We start from the raw sequence: 24,864 nt of genomic DNA, 5'->3' as shown, positions 1-24,864 counted from the left end.
TTTTAGTATAACTCCCCCAGCTCTCTCTCTTTCTCTCTTCTGCTTTATCTCTCTCTCTTTCTCTCTCGCTTTATCTCTCTCTTTCTCTCTCTCTCGCTTTATCTCTCTTTCTTTCTCTCGCTTTATCTCTCTCTCTCGCGTTATCGCGTTCACTTTCTCTCTCTCGCTTTCTCTCGCTCTCTTTCTCTCTCTCTCGCACTTTATCTCTCTCTCTCTTTCTTTTCAATATTTCCACATCTTGTTTCTATTTGTCTCAAATGCCTTATTTTGTTCTCCAAGTCTCCCATGTTTCCTTTCTTCTTCTGACACATTTTCCTATTCTTTGAAACTTGTTTTCTCTCATTCTTTAAGTAGGCCTACTTCTTCTTTACATTCTCTTCTTTCTTTCTAGTTCATTCCTCTTTCTCTTTCTTTCTCTCTCAGACAATCTATCGCTGTCTCTCTTTTTCTCTCTCTTTTTATAGCAATATGTTTTAATTAAAACTAGATTTGCCACCACCTCAAAAAAAAAAAGCAAACACACACACACACAACAATAACAACATAAAGACAGAGACTGTAATAATTACAGGAAATAGTTTTATGATCTTACACGAGTGATCTCTTTGATAATGTCAGCCGACCTGACAGACACCGCCAGCTATTTCCAGCCTTGACGATACTCCTACAGGTGTAGCTAAATCTAAGTGTAGGCCTAATTGTTTCCAGCCTTGACGAGACTCCTACCTCTGGCTACCTCTACATCTATCACTTACTGAGTGTGATTGTTACTCTCACCCTGCCACCAATAAAACTGTTTTGGGCTAGAAGGAAAGAAAATGTGTCTCCAAATAGTCGCCCTACTTTCTATAGCTATAAATGAAACAATTTATCTTTAAATTTCTTTTAATTAAAAGTAAAGATTATCTGGAAAATGTAGGCCTACAGTTTATGTGGAATTTGTAAAAAAGAAACATCTTTTGAACGTCCATATATCTATCATAAAGCTACAACTAGACATTTTATATGTGAAGAAAGGAAAGATAACTTTACGAGAAAAAAAATTGAATAGGTTTTAAGAGTTTTTTTTTTTCTTCTGTTACTTCAGTTTTGCCAGTCAAGTCATTTCAGAAGTATGTGAATATTTCCTGGAGCTACCTAACCTGATTGAACTTGTTTGTATCTAAACTATTCAGAACAGACCAGGGGACTACATTCACTTACTTTACAAGAGAAGGGTTGTCGTGGGTGACGTTGGAAACACATGGAGACTAAAAAGAAGCAAAAGATTTACTTAGATCTAAGTATCTGAAGCAATGTTGTTCTGCTCAATAAAATATTGCCTTGATCTTGATCATTCTAAAAGAATCACTTTAATAGAATAGTTCATAAGCGAGTTATTCAACAATTTTGTCAAGTCCCATCCACTCTTCAAAATGTTAATCTCAGAGCGTGAAGCAGAGATACAAGACATAAAGTGAAAAGATCTACAAGAAAAAAAATTAAAAGTTCTAAATAAAATACATTGAAAAGATCTATAAGAAATAAATTTAAAAGTTCTAAATGGAATACATTGAAAAGGTCTATAAGAAATAAATTTAAAAGTTCTAAATGAAATACATTGAAAAGGTCTATAAGAAAAAAATTTAAAAGTTCTAAATGAAATACATTGAAAAGGTCTATAAGAAATAAATTTAAAAGTTCTAAATGAAATACATTGAAAAGGTCTATAAGAAATACATTGAAAAGTTCTAAATGAAATACATTGAAAAGGTCTATAAGAAATAAATTTAAAAGTTCTAAATGAAATACATTGAAAAGGTCTATAAGAAATAAATTTAAAAGTTCTAAAGGAAATACATTGAAAAGGTCTATAAGAAATAAATTTAAAAGTTCTAAATGAAATACATTGAAAAGGTCTATAAGAAATAAATTTAAAAGTTCTAAATGAAATACATTGAAAAGGTCTATAAGAAATAAATTTAAAAGTTCTAAATGTAATACATTGAAAAGGTCTATAAGAAATAAATTTAAAAGTTCTAAATGAAATACATTGAAAAGGTCTATAAGAAATACATTGAAAAGGTCTATAAGAAATAAATTTAAAAGTTCTAAATAAAATACATTGAAAAGGTCTATAAGAAATAAATTTAAAAGTTCTAAATGAAATACAATGAAAAGGTCTATAAGAAATAAATTTAAAAGTTCTAAATGAAATACATTGAAAAGGTCTATACCTGGTACATTGAAAAGTTCTAAATGAAATACATTGAAAAGTTCTAAATGATATACATTGAAAAGGTCTACAAGAAATACATTGAAAAGGTCTATAAGAAATAAATTTAAAAGTTCTATATGTAATACATTGAAAAGGTCTATAAGAAATAAATTTAAAAGTTCTAAATGATATACATTGAAAAGGTCTACAAGAAATACATTGAAAAGGTCTATAAGAAATACATTGAAAAGTTCTAAACTATATACATTGAAAAGGTCTATAAGAAATAAATTTAAAAGTTCTAAATAATATACATTGAAAAGGTCTACAAGAAATACATTGAAAAGGTCTATAAGAAATACATTGAAAAGTTCTAAATGAAATACATTGAAAAGGTCTATAAGAAATACATTGAAAAGGTCTATAAGAAATACATTGAAAAGTTCTAAATGAAATACATTGAAAAGGTCTATAAGAAATACATTGAAAAGGTCTATAAGAAATAATAGCGTTAAGGTCGACAGAGATAAAAATAAATGAACCATTATAGATATAAAAACAAACTCTAACGTTTCCACTCGCTTCACCCCTCCCCTCCCTTTCTCGTGACCTAATGAGTATGATGATGACCCCCCTCTCTCTCGTGACCTAATGAGTATGATGATGACCCCCCTCTCTCTCGTGACCTAATGAGTATGATGATGACCCCCCTCTCTCTCGTGACCTAATGAGTATGATGATGACCCCCCTCTCTCTCGTGACCTAATGAGTATGATGATGACCCCCCTCTCTCGTGACCTAATGAGTATGATGATGACCTCCCTCTCTCGTGACCTAATGAGTATGATGATAACCCCCATCTCTCTCGTGACCTAATGAGTATGATGATGACCCCCCTCTCTCTCGTGACCTAATGAGTATGATGATGACCCCCCTCTCTCTCGTGACCTAATGAGTATGATGATGACCTCCCTCTCTCGTGAACTAATGAGTATGATGATGACCTCCCTCTCTCGTGACCTAATGAGTATGATGATGACCCCCCTCTCTCTCGTGACCTAATGAGTATGATGATGACCCCCCTCTCTCTCGTGACCTAATGAGTATGATGATGACCCCCCTCTCTCTCGTGACCTAATGAGTATGATGATGACCCCCCTCTCTCGTGACCTAATGAGTATGATGATGACCTCCCTCTCTCGTGACCTAATGAGTATGATGATGACCCCCATCTCTCTCGTGACCTAATGAGTATGATGATGACCCCCCTCTCTCTCGTGACCTAATGAGTATGATGATGACCCCCCTCTCTCTCGTGACCTAATGAGTATGATGATGACCTCCCTCTCTCGTGACCTAATGAGTATGATGATGACCTCCTTCTCTCGTGACCTAATGAGTATGATGATGACCTCCCTCTCTCGTGACCTAATGAGTATGATGATGACCCCCCTCTCTCTCGTGACCTAATGAGTATGATGATGACCCCCCTCTCTCTCGTGAACTAATGAGTATGATGATGACCCCCCTCTCTCGTGACCTAATGAGTATGATGATGACCTTCCTCTCTCGTGACCTAATGAGTATGATGATGACCCCCCTCTCTCGTGACCTAATGAGTATGATGATGACCCCCTCTCTCGTGACCTAATGAGTATGATGATGACCCCCCCCTTTATCGCGACCTAATGAGTATGATGATGACCTCCCTCTCTCGTGACCTAATGAGTATGATGATGACCTCCCTCTCTAGTGACCTAATGAGTATGATGATGACCCCCCTCTCTCGTGACCTAATGAGTATGATGATGACCCCCCTCTCTCGTGACCTAATGAGTATGATGATGACCTCCCTCTCTCGTGACCTAATGAGTATGATGATGACCCCCCTCTCTCGTGACCTAATGAGTATGATGATGACCTCCCTCTCTAGTGACCTAATGAGTATGATGATGACCCCCCTCTCTCGTGACCTAATGAGTATGATGATGACCTCCCTCTCTCGTGACCTAATGAATATGATGATGACCCCCTCTCTCGTGACCTAATGAGTATGATGATGACCTCCCTCTCTCGTGACCTAATGAGTATGATGATGACCTCCTTCTCTCGTGACCTAATGAGTATGATGATGACCTCCCTCTCTCGTGACCTAATGAGTATGATGATGACCCCCCTCTCTCTCGTGACCTAATGAGTATGATGATGACCCCCCTCTCTCTCGTGAACTAATGAGTATGATGATGACCCCCCTCTCTCGTGACCTAATGAGTATGATGATGACCTTCCTCTCTCGTGACCTAATGAGTATGATGATGACCCCCCTCTCTCGTGACCTAATGAGTATGATGATGACCCCCTCTCTCGTGACCTAATGAGTATGATGATGACCCCCCCCCTTTATCGCGACCTAATGAGTATGATGATGACCTCCCTCTCTCGTGACCTAATGAGTATGATGATGACCTCCCTCTCTAGTGACCTAATGAGTATGATGATGACCCCCCTCTCTCGTGACCTAATGAGTATGATGATGACCCCCCTCTCTCGTGACCTAATGAGTATGATGATGACCTCCCTCTCTCGTGACCTAATGAGTATGATGATGACCCCCCTCTCTCGTGACCTAATGAGTATGATGATGACCTCCCTCTCTAGTGACCTAATGAGTATGATGATGACCCCCCTCTCTCGTGACCTAATGAGTATGATGATGACCTCCCTCTCTCGTGACCTAATGAATATGATGATGACCCCCTCTCTCGTGACCTAATGAGTATGATGATGACCTCCCTCTCTCGTGACCTAATGAGTATGTTGTTGACCCCCCTCTCTCGTGACCTAATGAGTATGATGATGACCCCCCTTTCTCGTGACCTAATGAGTATGATGATGACCCCCCTCTCTCGTGACCTAATGAGTATGATGATGACCTCCCTCTCTCGTGACCTAATGAGTATGATGATGACCTTGTCGCAGAGGGAACTAGAGAGACGAAAGTATCAGAAAAGAAAATGTGTTCATTTATTTATAGTTCGTCTGTGTTACTTTGACTTGTGTTACTTTGACTTGTGTTACTTTGACTTGTGTTACTTTGACTTGTGATGTGCAAAATATTTTCAGATTATTTTTTAATCCTTGGAATCCTGTGTAATGAATTCATTCAGAAATTGTGTCCCGAACAAATCACACATTGAAATTCACTCTTTGTATGACATTGGAAATGACCTTGAGTTTAGGGCAATTTTTTTTCCCAATGCCCTTTGTTAACTTACATGGTCAAACATGCTCAGTGAGCGCTCTGGTCTAATCTCTTTTTTTAAAATCTGTGTAGGGAGGGTCGCATCTTTTATAAAAAATGAAGATAGACTAAAATAATAATATTAGAGCTTTGTGGGAGAGGGAGATTGTCTCCCTTTCATAACTCGGGCACATGATTGTACGGATATACTAGTTATGACCTAAGTCCTGCTATAACTAAGCCATGTAACACGCGAACACGCAATGAAATACCATGATGGAAATATCAGATGTGTAGATCTTATACATGTTGCTGACACCAGCAATTGATGTGTTTTAACTTGACATCCACGCCTGCCATGATAGAATATGGCGGCATGTTTTTTTTCGTATCATGTTAGGAGAGATTTTATCCATGGTAAAAGACAGAGAGGAATGTAGAAACACGCTCAACAGATCTTGTGTGGCGCCCCAACGGCCCAACAGGATAGGAGAGTGAGGTTAGTTAGGAGTAGAGGACAGATCATGATATCAAAGAAAAGGACGCAGAATGACAGAATACCCAAAAACGATGAGTATAGGAAATATGAAAAAAAAATATAGTACACATTTTTTAAGGAGAGAAAATAAAACAGGTTCTAAATACGAAATATAGTTCAGTGATTCTAGCAATACAAATTGTAAATATTTGATTAAGATTATAGGATTCAGTTTAAACTGTAGAGCGAGAAGATCCTAAAGTTGATAGATATTAAGATATTTCTACCACAAAGCCTGTCGATGATAACAATAGTCTCATAAGTAACAAAGTCAAGGTGATTTAAGCGTGAGTTTGTGTAATGTTATGCGTGAGTACAACTGATTATATGACAGCCCGATTTCTTCTTAAAAATGGATTTCAGTTTTTTTCTTTACTTGTCAAACATCGATTGAGGGTGAGGTCGTAATTAATAATAATAATTATAAGGATAATCATTTTTTTTTTCACTTCTAAGGAGCAACTAGTATTTCGTCTGTAGAGCGCCGGAAGCCCTGATTAACAAATCTAAAACCATCCTGTGGACGTCACGTGACTTTGTTCAATCGTAAACCAACCAAACATTCAGCCTCACCAACATGCAATGTTTACATCTGTCCCATGCAGTGGCACAGGAAAACAATTGCTAAGGGATCATTGCGTCCGTACTGATGACTGTATAGCATGTACAGCAAGAGTCACCATTGAAAGAGAGTTGTTGATTACTTTTAAGAAGTCCTCCAACTTTGAGTGTCACGGCAGAATGACTCTTTTTTTTTCGTCTGTTTTAATTTGCATCTATATCGATATTAACATAGTGGTAATTCTGAGGTGGACAATTGTAGTCAAAATGAGTTGTCATTTGTTAAATCAATAAAATTATTGTATCTGATCTAATCTTTTATTAAGAAGTCGTTACAGAATTGAATGCAAGGACATAATGCATGTAAAACTTTGTACAAACAGAGAGACTTGATATTTTTGTGTGTTCGCTTTCAATCTTCTAGTTTCTTGGTGAAGGAGTAGGGCTCATCATCTTTTTCTTGAACCCTGGGCGACTAGTACCTTGCTACGCCCCTGGGTGAAGCAATAAGGATGTTCATGTTATTCTTGAACTAGGCCTACAGGTACCCAGATACGCCAGTGGAGGAAAATTATTAACTGCCAGATATGTTTCAAACAATGCATTGATCCACTCACTAGATCAAGACATAAGTTTTGACCAAATAAACATTGTGTATCTTCCGCCATCTCGTTTATTTCGTTCCTAAGTATTCATTTTTAAAAAACTCTAAAAGCTTTTTTTTTTAATTTTGTTTCTCCAAGTTGGCACATGACCCTACAGCCACGTTTTTCCAACGTCTGGGACAAACGAAACTGGACCTTATCTTCCCCAACCTAATTATAGCTTGCAATTTCTTAAAAGTAAGGTTTCCCTGACAATAGAGTCTTGTGATTAGCGCCCTAATGCCAGCACTCGTTAGCGTGAGTTCATACAGGTTTTTTTCCGTAACAATAGATGAGCATAAAGATTACTCTCTCTCTCTCTCTCTCTCTCTCTCGCTCTCTCCGAACCTTTCTGTCTGTCTGTCTCTCCGTATCTCTCACTCTCTTTCCTGTCGCTATCTGTGTGTTGTGCCTGGAGCCTATGGCAGCCACTATTTGGGAGAGAGGCAGACGATATGGGGCTGGTGGAAGGAAGTAAATGGTATCGTTAGACAAGGTCATGTCTTAGAGAGTTGAAGGTCATCTGTTTAGAAGCATTCGTATTCTGTTTAAGCTTCATTAATAAAAAGCGAACCTCCTTTGGGCGTTTGTGTACAGTCCAATGTGTTACAACTAGTGTTACAACAGGCGTGTCGTGGCATATCAATTCTCTACCTTACAGTTTAAAACGCTATTCACGATCGACATACTTTTAGTTTGCCTCGGCTTTATTTCAAAGTATGCAACGGTTGGATTATATTACTAATCATGATTATGTTGCAATCTGATTGTAGGGGCCTCGCATGGAATTCACAAGAATTTTTTTAGGAAAGAAATAGCGAAACTTGTCTTCAATGTTATTGTTTGGGTACACCAGGTCTTAAATAAATTGTGTAATTAAATTTTTTCGCTGTTTATTTTATTTTTTTTTTCTATTTTATTTGGGGTCACCATGTTTACTTCGCATAGGACCTCCAATTATCTAAAGATAAGACCGGCCCTGATCTATTTCAAATTATGCAAAATTCTATATTATGAATGTTTAAATTCGTTACGATGTTAATGCACTTGCAAAAGTAATTTTATTCACTGTCAAAGCTTGTTTAGCTCACGTCATTTTCAAATCTATGTGGCTGTGATAAATATATAGAGAGAGAGGGGGGGGGGAGAAAGAGCACGACTCTATGTGGTTGGGATAGAGAGAGAGAGAAAGAGAGAGAGAGAGAAAGAGAGAGAGAGCACGACTCTATGTGGTTGGGATAGAGAGAGAGAGAGCACGACTCTATGTGGTTGTGATAGAGAGAGAGAGAGAGAGAGAGAGCACGACTCTACGTGGTTGGGATAGAGAGAGAGAGAGAGAGAGAGAGAGAGAGCACGAGTACGGGGTGAGAGAGGGAGACGGGTTTATGCACGTGACAGAGATAGAAGGAAAGAGGGGGGGGGGTCATGGGGGTTACAAAAAAAATAAAGCAAACTAAAGTCTACAATTTCCAGGTGTGAGATTGAGGTAAAAAAACAACAGAGCACCTCCTATCATACGTATTATATTTGTGTAGGTAGGTATGTGTGTGTGTATATTTGTGTGCATGGAATAAACTGAAAATTACTCCCCCCCCCCCCCCCCCCGTTTTTTTTTTAAAGTTGCATGAGGAGAAGACGGTACCACGTGACGTTCTACAGGATTCACTTTACGATCTCCGGAGTTTTAATGAGTCTATATCTACAGTTTAACGATTTCTTCTATTGGGTTCACTTGGCTAATGGATAAGTGGGTCAATTGTAATAAAATCGTTAGACACGATTACAAAACAACACTATTCCTGACTCGCTGGCACATTTGTGTACAGCGCGCTACACACGTTGGTTGACACACTTTAAAAAACAACACATTCAGACCAGTGTTCAGGAACAGACTCATCAATTAATTTAGTTTTGTGTGGTCTATCCGTCCGTCCGTCCGTCCCGTTTAGATCTCATAAACTAGACAAGATGGAAAATCCAACATCAAAAAATTAGTAGTTGTATAATTTTTTTAAAGAGAAAAAATCTATTTAATATGTATATAAGTGGAAATATAAGAAAAAGTCCTGAAATTATTAAAATTTCATGAAAACTCATAAAATCTCCTGAAATATAGACAAAATTGTCATTTTGGGGTGTTATTCAATAAGAAAAACGTCAATAATAAGCGCGATAAAAAAACGGCTGTATACAATACCGTAACATTGGCATCTGGTGAAAGAATCTTCTCGCGCCTCAAACTAATCAAGAATTACCTGAGGAGAATAATTCACGAAGATAGATTGAACAATTTGGCAATTCTTGCTATTGAGCGTGATCTATGTAGGAATTAGAATTTGATAATATACCGTATGATTTCGCTACACGCAAGGCTCGTCAAGTAAAGTTAATTTGATCGTGATTTTGACTTAGTGAAGAATGAATAAAATACGAAGACGAATTTATTTTCTAATACAAAATCTTAATTTTCACTTATTTTCCTTATTCCCACCCAGACTAGGCCCCTGGCAATCTTATTGCGTAGGGCCCCGCAATTGTTAGGGCCGGCCCTGTCCATCGACATTCTTTATTTTATAATCTCTTGCGGTAGTCTCGGTATTTAACCTTCATTTGAGTCTAGTCAAATGTTTATGTATATTAAGAGAGAAGGAAATCTCGACAGGAGAAGTATTCTGGAAAACAGAAGCTTGAGAAACGTAGAGTGAATACATTTCAAAATATTGTCCATCAATTTGTCTTCAATTAACTCTGAATTTAATTAGATGGCCAACATTTTACACTACATAATTACATTATAACAGCTACTGTACTATATATAGTACTACTAAATAAATAAAACTAAAAAACAAAAATGTAATTAATTTGATACTTGGGATTATTTCCAATGTTCTTTCTTTAAAAAAAACCTTTTGTTGAAAACCTCTTGTTGAAATTGTTGCTATTCTATAAACAGTGTCTAGTAAAAGACAAACATTTGTTTTTAATTCTACAAGAAAAACAATGTGGAGATAATTAGTCGTGACTTTCTCTTATTTCTTTTAGTTTGTGTCTTGATCAATTTCTCTCTCTCTCTCTCTCTTTCTCTCTTTCCGCAGAACTTCACTACACGAGTTACAACGAGTTTTCCATTTGAAACATTCTATTTACCGAGAGATATTTAGCCTGAACTGAAATCACGAGGTCACACGATCTTTCAAGATGTGGGCGTCCACTAATGAAGTCGCGTTGGGGTAATTAGTTTTCTTTTTGGCTCTTTCAATGTCGAAATGACGAAAAAACTTGAGACCATTCTTCCTGGGACAATGCTCTCTTCAGCTCACGCTTAAGCAGGAGTTTAAAATCATTAGAAATCAGTTCTTACTATTGCTTTGATGATTATGTGAACACACTATGGACATGGTCAATGACCCGTGTGTATAGATACATTCTACATTTCAATGAGGATCATTTTTTTTTTCGTCTTATAAGTTTAGCAATTGTCACTCCGCATGTCATTCTGAGGTCACTTCCATGACCGCATTCACCTATACATCATTCGTTTTCAACGTCTGTTATGTCTGAATGCAGATTCATGGGAAATACTTTACACTTATTTGTATAGTGTATAGATATATAAATGTAGTTATTAAACAAATTAATGACTAGAACAGCGATAATGCCGAAGGTTTATATCTAGTGTTGTAACTCTGCTCCCGCGCCACACTGATGATGTGCATCAGAGCACCCTGCAACACAAGCAGTGTGAGACATGTTGATACTAGGAAGAAGGACTGTTGTAGATCCGGCTGGAGTGATCTGCAAGTTATTGAAGGCTGAGCTGTCTTCACTCGAGAGAACGTCCTTTGTGCTATCTGTGTTGTGGACCTTGGGCGGCACTGGGAAGTGTGCCGGTGGTCTGTACTGGTATTTAGGTAGAAAAGAAATGGTGTCACTTAAGATATTAAGACACTCTGGGATTTGATGGCTGAAGTCCAACCCTTTTTGTACTGTAAACAAATACCTCGGCTATTATTATCTCATGCCTTTCGCTGAGTGCTTGCCTTAGATTTACAATATATATTGGGCTTAGAGGGCCTCTTTAGTCACATAGAGGGCCTCTTTAGTCACACAGAGGGCTTCTTTAGTCACATAGAGGGCCACTTTAGTCACACAGAGGGCCTTTTTAGTCACACAGAGGGCTTCTTTAGTCACATAGAGGGCCTCTTTAGTCACACAGAGGGCCTCTTTAGTCACATAGAGGGCCTCTTTAGTCACATAGAGGGCCTCTTTAGTCACATAGAGGGCCTCTTTAGTCACACAGAGGGCTTCTTTAGTCACATAGAGGGCCTCTTTAGTCACAGAGGGCCTCTTTAGTCACATAGAGGGCCTCTTTAGTCACATAGAGGGCCTCTTTAGTCACATATGATTTTGCACATCTAAAAGATCGTCTCTCGATCAAAGTAAAGGGTTAGTACCTTTGATGGTCCGGCATGCTGCACCTTTAGGTGGACGGCCTCACTGGTCCCCTTCCAACCCCTAAATCTCGCACATGTGGCTCCAGCTGGCGGACTAAACCATGTGAGGGGGGAGGAGGGTGATAACATGGCAGCACTGGGCGAAAGACCCCTTAGACTAAGGTCACCGGCCAGAGCGGAAGAATCCCACGATGGACTACAACGGCCACATGTTCAGGACAAAGGCGAACCATCTATTTTAGGTACTCGGCTGTGGTCAAGCATGGAGAGGAATGGACGCCGCCTTGCAAGTATCTAGCCCTCGTTACACCAAAATGAGACATTGATAGAGGTTCTAGTTGAGCAAAGATGTTCCAAAGACTTGATTCTTGTTACATCTGAGCTCTCCAAGATTATAGGAAGTATTATTTCCCTTTCAGACCATGTGATCTCTAGGGCAAATGATGTTAAGGTCATGTGTTTCTTTGGCCAACTGTTAACGAGCAAGGTTGTCTTGTGGCCAGCAGAACGACCAACCGCCCTTTACTTTCCCCAACTAAAGTCAGTTACCCATTGGAGTTGGTTAGACTCAGGGGCACCCTAAAAATCCCAAATTCAAAATTCAAATCTTCATCGAGATTCAAACACAGGAACCCAGATTCGTAAGCCAAGCGATTAACCACTCAGCCACCGCACCCTCAATCTCCAATGCCTTTATTAAAAAATGTAAGATTTGATTTATTGTACTTTTTATCTTCCGTCACCACTCGATGGTCTGGATCCAAGATATTCAGCTACGTCCTTATCTGTAGGCATATAGTAATGTTGTCCTATGTAGTCATGGCAACAAGGTGGTACAGAAAGCTTACATCTGGAGACATATTTTTTCCCTTCATTTTTCAGTTGCAGGATTTTAAGTAGAGTATAATACAAGGACTATATGTAAAGTATCATATAAGGACTATATGTAAAGTATAATACAAGGACTACATGTAAAGTATAATACAAGGACTATATGTAAAGTATAATACAAGGACTACATGTAAAGTATAATACAAGGACTACATGTAAAGTATAATACAAGGACTATATGTAAAGTATAATACAAGGACTATATGTAAAGTATAATACAAGGACTACATGTAAAGTATAATACAAGGACTATATGTAAAGTATAATACAAGGACTACATGTAAAGTATAATACAAGGACTACATGTAAAGTATAATACAAGGACTATATGTAAAGTATAATACAAGGACTATATGTAAAGTATAATACAAGGACTACATGTAAAGTATAATACAAGGACTATATGTAAAGTATAATACAAGGACTACATGTAAAGTATAATACAAGGACTACATGTAAAGTATAATACAAGGACTACATGTAAATATAATACAAGGACTATATGTAAAGTATAATACAAGGACTACATGTAAAGTATAATATAAGGACTACATGTAAAGTATAATACAATGACTATATGTAAAGTATAATACAAGGACTACATGTAAAGTATAATACAAGGACTATATATAAAGTATAATACACGGACTATATGTAAAGTATAATACACGGACTATATATATAGTATAATACAAGGACTATATGTATAGTATAATACAAGGACTATATGTATAGTATAATACCAGGACTATATGTATAGTATAATACAAGGACTATATGTATAGTATAATACAAGGACTATATGTATAGTATAATACAAGGACTATATGTATAGTATAATACAAGGACTATATGTATAGTATAATACAAGGACTATATGTATAGTATAATACAAGGACTATATGTATAGTATAATACAAGGACTATATGTATAGTATAATACCAGGACTATATGTATAGTATAATACAAGGACTATATGTATAGTATAATACAAGGACTATATGTATATTATAATACCAGGACTATATGTATAGTAAAATACAAGGACTATATGTATAGTATAATACAAGGACTATATGTATAGTATAATACCAGGACTATATGTAAAGTATAATACCAGGACTATATGTATAATATAATACAAGGACTATATGTATAGTATAATACAAGGACTATATGTATAGTATAATACCAGGACTATATGTATAGTATAATACCAGGACTATATGTATAGTATAATACCAGGACTATATGTATAGTATAATACAAGGACTATATGTATAGTATAATACCAGGACTATATGTATAGTATAATACAAGGACTATATGTATAGTATAATACCAGGACTATATGTATAGTATAACACAAGGAGATGTTGATCTAAAATGATATCATCGTCAGTGTTTCTCTCCTTTTCTCTCTCTTTTTCTTTCTCTCTTTTTTTTTTCTCTCTCTCTTCTCCTCGCGTTCTCTTTTTATTTATCTCTCACGTTCTCTTTCTCTCCCTCTGCCTCTTGTGTTGTCTCTCTTTGCCTCTCTCATGTTACCTCTTTCTCTCTCGTGTCCTCTTTTTTTTTTAGCTTTAAAATATTATTTACAAAATAACACACACATACACAAATACATCAACGAAAAAAACAACAACCTGGTCTACAAAAGTTCATCAAAAAGACTCCATTGTGCTAGCTGTATGGTTAGGTCAACAGAAAGCTCAGTGTTTTATCTCTTGTTTCATTCAATTAGTAGACTGGGTCGTAATGGAATGGTCTCCCTTTACGATATCGACACACTGACCTTTACATTAAGAGGACCAGAAACTGTGACACATTTGTTCTTTCCAGGTCATGGTTCCAGTCGCTAGAAGAGAATCAACATAGTCACCATAACCAACACGTGGCTGGCTACACTTCCAGTAGCTTTATTGTTAGACATTGGCCCATATTTACAATTAAGTACGAAATAATCAGTTATATTTTATATTTTGTTTTAAGGACTGATGGAATAACCGGTGCTGCTTTAGAAAAGTGTACATAGTAAATACACATTTAAATAAGGCTTAAACATTCTCCGATACCAGTTTTTATTTAAAATGCTCAATAAGATCTACAACTTGGCCTGCTCTAAACTCAACTAAAGGTCTACAACTTGGCCTGCTCTAAACTCAACTAAAGGTCTACAACTTGGCCTGCTCTAAACTCAACTAAAGATCTACAACTTGGCCTGCTCTAAACTCAACTAAAGGTCTACAACTTGGCCTGCTCTAAACTCAACTAAAGGTCTACAACTTGGCCTGCTCTAAACTCAACTAAAGGTCTACAACTTGGCCTGCTCTAAACTCAACTAAAGGTCTACAACTTGGCCTGCTCTAAACTCAACTAAAGGTCTACAACTTGGCCTGCTCTAAACTCAACTAAAGGTCTACAACTTGGCCTGCTCTAAACTCAACTAAAGGTCTACAACTTGGCCTGCTCTAAACTCAACTAAAGATCTACAACTTGGCCTGCTCTAAACTCAACTAAAGGTCTACAACTTGGCCTGCTCTAAACTCAACTAAAGGTCTACAACTTGGCCTGCTCTAAACTCAACTAAAGATCTACAACTTGGCCTGCTCTAAACTCAACTAAAGGTCTACAACTTGGCCTGCTCTAAACTCAACTAAAGGTCTACAACTTGGCCTGCTCTAAACTCAACTAAAGGTCTACAACTTGGCCTGCTCTAAACTCAACTAAAGGTCTACAACTTGGCCTGCTCTAAACTCAACTAAAGGTCTACAACTTGGCCTGCTCTAAACTCAACTAAAGGTCTACAACTTGGCCTGCTCTAAACTCAACTAAAGATCTACAACTTGGCCTGCTCTAAACTCAACTAAAGGTCTACAACTTGGCCTGCTCTAAACTCAACTAAAGATCTACAACTTGGCCTGCTCTAAACTCAACTAAAGGTCTACAACTTGGCCTGCTCTAAACTCAACTAAAGGTCTACAACTTGGCCTGCTCTAAACTCAACTAAAGATCTACAACTTGGCCTGCTCTAAACTCAACTAAAGGTCTACAACTTGGCCTGCTCTAAACTCAACTAAAGATCTACAACTTGGCCTGCTCTAAACTCAACTAAAGGTCTACAACTTGGCCTGCTCTAAACTCAACTAAAGGTCTACAACTTGGCCTGCTCTAAACTCAACTAAAGGTCTGCAACTTGGCCTGCTCTAAACTCAACTAAAGGTCTACAACTTGGCCTGCTCTAAACTCAACTAAAGGTCTACAACTTGGCCTGCTCTAAACTCAACTAAAGATCTACAACTTGGCCTGCTCTAAACTCAACTAAAGGTCTACAACTTGGCCTGCTCTAAACTCAACTAAAGGTCTACAACTTGGCCTGCTCTAAACTCAACTAAAGGTCTACAACTTGGCCTGCTCTAAACTCAACTAAAGGTCTACAACTTGGCCTGCTCTAAACTCAACTAAAGGTCTACAACTTGGCCTGCTCTAAACTCAACTAAAGGTCTACAACTTGGCCTGCTCTAAACTCAACTAAAGATCTACAACTTGGCCTGCTCTAAACTCAACTAAAGGTCTACAACTTGGCCTGCTCTAAACTCAACTAAAGATCTCCTGCTCAAGACTCCAGGTATACTTTATTGTTTAGAATTCCCTCCATTATTTGCATACAAACACTTCATGCAGTCCAAGTGAAAACTGGGTGGAACCTGAACAATGGACGAGTATTTGGAAAAGACTCTGACGATTTTTATGACAGTTATGTCCATTTTTGTTTTAAAAAAACAACTACTACTAATTGAGCAGACATTGAAAACTCTGGTAACCTTTACAATCTTTCACTGGGAAAGACTCCTCGCACTAATGAATTTTATAAGAGATAAGTAGATAAATAGAATGATGAACTTAGAGTTTAATAAAGGTGTCATTGATTTTTGTTGAAACATTTTATGCCATACGTTTCACATTCACATGAAGTTTAATAATGAAAAAAACACAAATAAACACATACACACACGCGCGCACACACCTATCTTTGATCATTAATATTATATATATATATATATATATACACACACTCACACAAACACACATAGATTCCACATTGGCGTAGCTAGGAATTCGCTATCATTCGTGGGCCCTGGGGGGGGGGGGGGCTTGACTACTTTCGGGACCCCTATATTTTGGCAATATTTAATGTTTAATGTAAAAAAGACTCATTTGGGGGCCCCCACAAGCCGGGGGGGGGGGGATTTTCAAATTTTCCCCCACCTCCCCCCACCCTAGCTACGCCACTGACTTGGTGTAAAGAAGAGTGTCAGTATAAAGAATTCAGGCCAGGAGTTAACGCGTGTTAAGTTTTCTTGAAGTTTTACATATGAAATATTAATTTTTACATTAAGCTTAAGCAGAGGGTAAATGTAGGACAAATACATTTTATATAGATGCACATTTTGATAAAAGTTAATAGCTAGAGCAGAGAGAGAGAGAGAGGAACCTCGAAGGGGCTATAGTCGTGTTGGCCAAAGGCGTGGTTTTCTCTGTGAATTGAGTACCGTATAAATCGTGGCTGAAGGTGTCACTAATTCATTCTGTGAGATGTAAAAAGTCATTCAAAAAATAACAAAATGCACGATAGTTACAAAGTGTGTAAACAGATTTATTAGATACATAGAATCGAACTAAAGTTGGTAAAGCCTTTGTTGTTCTGAATTCAAGATAAGAGAATTCAGTTATTCAAGCCTACACTAATCTTGTAGGATAAAAAAAAAGGACATACGTAAATTGGTAAAGAGCTAACGATAATTCTATGTGTTTACTATACACGTAGTTTGAACTTATACCTATTCTACTATAGGAAACGTTCTTCCCTTATCAGACTTGGCTCCTAACACATTCGCTGGTTTTAAAATAACAAAATTACTCCCTATTTCAAACCACTCTCAAACCTGAGACAGAAATAGATCAGTGATTTTTTTTTTTACCTTCAACATTGACTTCAAATACCTGAGTTTGAAAAGTACGTAGAAATTTTCTTTGGCACACACCAGCAACAGCATATGCAAAGGGAAGTAACCGTTAAATTATTAACACAGACCCAGCCCTTGGAGTGCTATTAGTGCACGACTATTTTACATTTTTTTTTTTTTTTTGCGTTGCTTCTTATCTCAGTGACCTTGAAAAGATTTTGTTTACTACCAAGAGGTCACGACTTGTTCAAAACGTAGCTACGACATTGTAGTGACATATTAATGTCACGTGACGGAAGACTCAGCTCCATCAGTTTCTTTGATTCATGACGCACTCGTTCCACGTCAGAGACTTTAGGCGAACAGAAAGTCACAAACAGGCTTGGAGAGTTGTAAAGTTTTTTTTTATGGAAACATCTCGGATAAATTTATGATGTTTGTAGCCTCGCTTTTTTGAAAAAAAGACACATTATTATTGTTATTATTATTATTATTATCATCATTATTATTATTGAGCTATCGAAATTCTTTTTTTTTTCATTATCAACATAGGGACGTTCCAACCATTCGCTGTTTTTATTTTATTTCATTGTCTAAATCAAAGAAAAGTAGATGAAGAAAAAGAGTCTCTTAATTTATGAAATGATCTATGTAAAGAATTTGAAATTGAAAAACAAGAAAAGAGACCAACTAATGTTTGCAAACACTGAACAGTGAGAAAGAAAGGCACGTGGGGAATGAGAGATGTCCCTCCCCCCCAAACACATACACATTGAATCTCTATTTAGGTGTCCAGTAATATAAGAACGTGGAAATAATAAAAAATAAACAAAACGAGGAAGCAGGGGCGTAGCTAGGAAATTTCCATCGTTTGGGGGCCTGGAGGGCTAGACCTCTTTGGGGGCCCTGCATTTTGCGTAATTTCTAATTTTTAATTTAATAAAACACTCATTTGGAGGCCCCCTCAAATGGGGGACGGGGGGATTTTCAGATTCTCCCCCTCCTCCCCCACCCTAGCTACGCCACTGCGAGGAAGTACTGGAGATAATTGCACATATCACCTACAACACGGGGAAACGCGTAGAGGACGTAATCATCATCTTATTTGAAGTAACGTCTGTAATTTCTAAGATAAGATAACTTATGTTTTTGAGCGAATAAATGTGATATATTTTTCCTCGATTTTAATTTGAGGTTTTCATTGCGCCACTTTCACAGCCAAGATTCGCAACCTCTTTACTTTCAACAAAACTTGTATCCTTATCTCCACTTACAAACTCAATTCTATTTAACATTTATCAATTATATTTACTATTCAATAGCTCCATTTAGGAAAACATCAAGGTATTTTAAAAATCAAAAGTTGTGTTTCTTCTAAGTCTTTGTTTACTTCAAGGAAGCTAATTAAATTCCGTCAACAAATATAGTTGCATCATGATAGACGTATTGAACTTAATCCAAAATTACGTTGACAACTTTAACTTTAACTTATAGATTTAAATCTTTTTTGTCTGAAGAACGACGCTATCTAGCACAAGACAAATATATTATATAAATTAGTAGTCGGCCCCTGCGGGCCAGATGTACTCACAAATAACATTATACCAAACACGTTCCTAAATCGTATTCACAACATTAATCTGAAACTTAACAATGCGAGACTAATGTTATTACTGGGATTGTATGGAAGACCGCTAAGGCTAGTTATAATCTTCTTTGAAGTAAGGATAGTTTCGATCCCACGCAGCTATTCAATAAAGGCAACTGCATTTGTTGATCATTTCAAACAAGAATATTGTGAACATACATAATGTTACAGCTTTCCTATTCTATAACTCTATCTGCTTATAACTCGGTTTGAACCACAGACTGACTCGATGGGTCTAGATGTCCCTGGTCCAGCTGTATTTACAAATAAACAAGTGATACTCGATCAAACACATTCACTTTAATCATCTTTACGGCATCTCACACCAGCTGGACACTGGTGTCTGACCACTCTCTGACAACAAACACACTTCCGGTCATTCGCGCAGAGCGTAAATAGATTATACTTACATACACACACATGGGCGTAGCCAGGATTTTTTTTCGGGGGGGGGGGTTTGGAGGGGGATTCCCCCCCCCCCCTTCCCCGCGCGAAAAATAATTATATATATATATATATATATATATATATATATATATATATATATATGAGTGTGTGTGCGTACATAATTAATCTTTATTACATTTTGACCCTTTCGGAAGACGTTTATTATGCCCTAGAATAGATTCTTCCTGGAATTAGTGGAAAACTTGTTGACTCCCCGCCCTTGCTAGCAAGGGGGTCTGGGGGAGCTCGCAGCGCTCCCCCAGCGCGGGGCGAAGCCCCGCCGCCGAGCACTATTTCTGGTATTGAAAGCCAATAAAATGCATATTCTAAGGTATCTACAGAGCATTATCTTGCTATTAAAAAGTTTTATTTCAAAAACCTAATGTGCTATTCTTACTGACTTAGACCCTCTCGCGCCGTTCGGCGCATTTTCTGACAAGCTGTTTCCGCAACTCTTATTTTGCGTAATTCATTTTGTCGGCCCGCAATACCTCATGCGACGCTGTCACAACCTTACTAAGGGTTCGACTCACAGTTCGGGATATGATTTCTTTGATTTAGACCCGATCTCTATAACTGACTCCTAAAATCTGCCTTAGCCATTTTTGTTGAGCCACATTTAGTGTTTTTCAATTTCGGCAGAAGACTACTCACACTTTATCAATGGAGCCCAAGCCACTGGTAGAAATTTGTAACCTTTTTTGACTACGCTTTTGGAATTATATGCCTGTATTTCACTTTAGATTGTATATCGAAAAGGAAAGTTTTTTTTCGTCAAAATCATCTGTTGAGAGGTTTTAAACTAAAAAATCTCTGGAGTTGTTTTTTTTTTTTAATTCAAAACCCCATTTAGCTACGATCATAGAATTTGGTGACTGTAGTTTGCTTAAAAAAAATATTTAAGAGAGAGGTTTTCTACTCTTAAACGCTCTGTAGGGGAATTTTAAACTCAAAACCATCTGGAGGGGTTTTAAACTTTAAAGAAAAAGCCATCTGGAGGAGGGGGATTTAAACTCAAAACCCCCTTTGGCTACGCACATAGCATTTTGAGTGCGTAATTTGCTTTTTTTTTAATATTGAAGAGGTAGTTTTCAGCTTCAAACCCCGCTGGCAGGGGGTTTTAAACTCGAAACCCCTTTGGCTACGCTAATTGATTTTTTGTGTGTAATTTGCTTTTTTTTATATTGGATAGGTACTTTTTAGCTTCAAACCCCAACTGGAGGGGTGGGGTTTAAACTCAAAACCCCTTTGGCTACGCTCATAGAATTTTGAGTGTGTAATTTGCTTTTTTTATAATGGAGAGAGGGGTTATCGTAAATTTTGGAGGGGGGTTTAAAATCAAAATCTTCCTTAACTGTGCTGATGGAATTGGGGGATTGTTGTTTGCATTTTTTTGTTTTCTTTTATAGAAGAGGGGGATTTAACTGCAAAAAGCTCTGGTAGGGGGTTTTAAACTCAAAACCCCCTGGTAGAGGGATTTGTATCACAAAACCCCCTGTTAGGGGTTTTTTAAACTCAAAACCCCCTGGTAGAGGGTTTTTAACTCAAAACCCCCTCGGCTGTGCTGTGGTAAGTGATGATTTAGTATTAAAATCTCACCTAAAATAAACAAAATGAATAAAAAATCAGTCACTTAATTCCGTTCCCCCCCCCCGGGGGGGGGGATCTCATTTCGGGGGGGGGGGGGTTTGAACCCCAAACCCCCCCCCCCCGGCTACGCCCATGTACACACATTCATCCGTGACACATAATAAATGTTTGTAAGGACTATAAATTCAAAGTGATGCATTAGTAATACGTCAAGTGGACTACATAATACATGCAGATACTGTACTGTACGTATCTTAACTTCACTTGTAGTGATTTTTTTTTTCTGGATGGGAGGGGGATCTTAAAACTATCTTTGTTCTGAAATGCTTGCTAAAATGATACATATCCATATACATTCCAAAACGGAATAAAATCATTAATAACCGATGGTATCACCCTTGGTTAACTTTCCAGGCCATAAAAACCAGGTAAAATGACAAGGGAGAGCAATGGGTTTCGTTTCGCTGTTATTGTTATTTTATTTGTAGCTTCCCCTAGACATCAGGCGCGCCCCCCCCCCCCCCCCATAAGAATTTTTTATTGATTATTTTGGACTTCTCTGTAAACCAGAGAAGGGAGGCGCTGTAAATTCACATGGATATGAAGATCTTTTTTTTTTTTTTTTGTTAAATGGGTTTGAACTATGTAGAAAAAAGAAGTGCTAACCCTATCATCCTAATAACTTGTTCGTTCGATATAATTTGAAACATATTCCTAGTCCACTTAGTAGAGTAATTCCAGACCATCTGTGAAAATCTACGAACTGGTTTTTAAGTGGCTACCACGTGGACATGTTCATATAGACTAGGCAGGGCCTGGATGATGATGTTGTGATAAAGATGATGATGTTGTGATAGAGATAATGATGTTGTGATAGAGATGATGATGTTGTGATAGAGATAATGATGTTGGGATAGAGATGATGATGTTGGGATAGAGATGATGATGTTGTGATAGAGATAATGATGTTGTGATAGAGATAATGATGTTGTGATAGAGATAATGATGTTGTGATAGAGATGATGATGTTGTGATAGAGATAATGATGTTGGGATAGAGATGATGATGTTGGGATAGAGATAATGATGTTAGGATAGAGATGATGATGTTGTGATAGAGATGTTGATGTTTGACCAAGTACAAGGTAAAATTGAGAAATAAAAAAAAAACAAAATTAAAATAAGCAAATAATTTAAAAAAAAAATATTTTATTGATAAGTCAATAGTTGTTCCTAGGAGAAGAAATAAGATTTGTATCTCACTCTTTGTTGCATAAATCAGAACGGAATGAATTAGTTGCAAACAAGAAATCGTTCCAAACTGTACAAATAACATTGTCAGTACATCCTTGACAATAATCAATATGTTTAAATTATGAAATACTTAAAAATAAAATTAGTTTATAATTAACATGACAAGAGACTAAGAAGGATGAACTATTTAAAAAATATCCCCGAGCAACGCAGGACGCTATCATTTCTCGTCCCAGTTGTCTGGCCTTGATTACAACAGACGTCTTGCTTGATGTTGAAGTTGTCTTACTCCTAACATGACCTATAAAGCGAACGTTTAGCACGTGACCCATAAAGATTGGAAGAAATTCTTTTTCTTACAAATTAAAACAGACACATTTATTTTTCTACTTTATTTTCCCGCTAATATCACTGTAGGAGATAAGGGGCGACAAGAAGGTTGAGATGTCCTGGGCAGACGTCCAAGACGGAGTGCAAGAACCAACGGCACAAAAGACTTCTACTTTTTTTTTCCATTGAATGACCAAAACATTCTCTATTAAGAAACGTCCGAGTATTTCATGTATCTCAAATGGTAAATCTAATTCCTGCTAACATGCATGCTAACCTCCCAGTGACATCATAGGACTTCCAAGCTGACTTCCCATGACACCATGTGACTTCCAAGCTGTTATCCAGTGACACCTTGTGACTTCCAAGCTATGTTATCCAGTGACACCATGTGACTTCCAAGCTGTGTTATCCAGTGACACCATGTGACTTCCAAGCTGTGTTATCCAGTGACACCTTGTGACTTCCAAGCTGTGTTATCCAGTGACACCTTGTGACTTCCAAGCTGTGTTATCCAGTGACACCATGTGACTTCCAAGCTGTGTTATCCAGTGACACCATGTGACTTCCAAGCTGTGTCATCCAGTGACACCATGTGACTTCCAAGCTGTGTTATCCAGTGACACCATGTGACTTCCAAGCTGTGTTATCCAGTGACACCTTGTGACTTCCAAGCTGTGTTATCCAGTGACACCATGTGACTTCCAAGCTGTGTTATCCAGTGACACCATGTGACTTCCAAGCTGTGTTATCCAGTGACACCTTGTGACTTCCAAGCTGTGTTATCCAGTGACACCTTGTGACTTCCAAGCTGTGTTATCCAGTGACACCATGTGACTTCCAAGCTGTTATCCAGTGACACCATGTGACTTCCAAGCTGTTATCCAGTGACACCTTGTGACTTCCAAGCTGTTATCCAGTGACACCTTGTGACTTCCAAGCTGTTATCCAGTGACACCTTGTGATTTCAAGCTGTGTTATCCAGTGACACCATGTGACTTCCAAGCTGTGTTATCCAGTGACACCTTGTGACTTCCAAGCTGTTATCCAGTGACACCATGTGACTTCCAAGCTGTGTTATCCAGTGACACCATGTGACTTCCAAGCTGTGTTATCCAGTGACACCATGTGACTTCCAAGCTGTGTTATCCAGTGACACCTTGTGAGCTGTTGGTCTCCACAGCCCACACGCTGTGACGTTGCAGGTCAGTGTTGAGGCCTTCTATCACGATTAGTCTCGCACTTCCCATGTTTTTATTACCTTCTACTATATCTCTGTACAAAGGAAAGTTTTGCTGTAAGAGCAATTAAAATGTACTCTTTTAGTTTTTTAGCGGCTCCCAAAAGGGGAAAAGACGCTATAGTTTTGAGTGGTTTGTCTGTCCGTCCGTCTGTCCCATTTGGGTCTCGTAAACTAGAAAAGATAGGGAAAATCCGACTTCATAATATTTTAGACTTTAGACTATTCAAAGTTCTGATACAACGGATACTTTTTTTCTTTTCTGAAAGCGAAAAATTTAATTTTTTAAATCAAGTATGCAAGCAGTTTTTTAATAAAAATACACCCTTTTTTTATAACTATTCACTATTAATAGTAACAAACACTGGAGGCTATTTAGAAAGGGAGAAGACTATTTAACATATTTTTATTCATTTATGCAGACGATTTAAGATTTTAAAAAAAAAAAAAAATTTTTTTACAATTTTATTACAAAGTTAACTAAGTTCTGTCATACCAACTACTTCATTTAAGTTAAAGAGAGAAAATCTATTTAGTGTGCATATAAGTGGAACAAAATGTAAAACAACAATTAATAAGTAGTTTTTTATATTATCGCGTAAACCAGTGATGCCCAACCTTTTTTGGCCGGCGGGCAATTTTAATTTCCGACACTAGTGTCGCGGGCCTCATCATCGAATAGATTTAAAAAAATGAAATAGAGCATTTTAAATAGTTTTATTAGAAACCTGTAGCACTACTAGGCCTGGTTTGTCTACTCAATGAAGTGCTTGTAAACATTGTGATCGTCCTTAACACTTAATTTCGGAAATTTGAAAAGTTTCATCAGGCAACACGGCGAAGAAATAAATTGTCTGCATCG

This window comes from Biomphalaria glabrata, chromosome 1 (assembly GCF_947242115.1).
Source record: "Biomphalaria glabrata chromosome 1, xgBioGlab47.1, whole genome shotgun sequence".
NCBI classification, from domain to species: domain Eukaryota; kingdom Metazoa; phylum Mollusca; class Gastropoda; family Planorbidae; genus Biomphalaria; species Biomphalaria glabrata.
The sequence above is the reverse complement of the archived record's forward strand: the minus strand, read 5'-3'. Positions refer to the sequence as shown.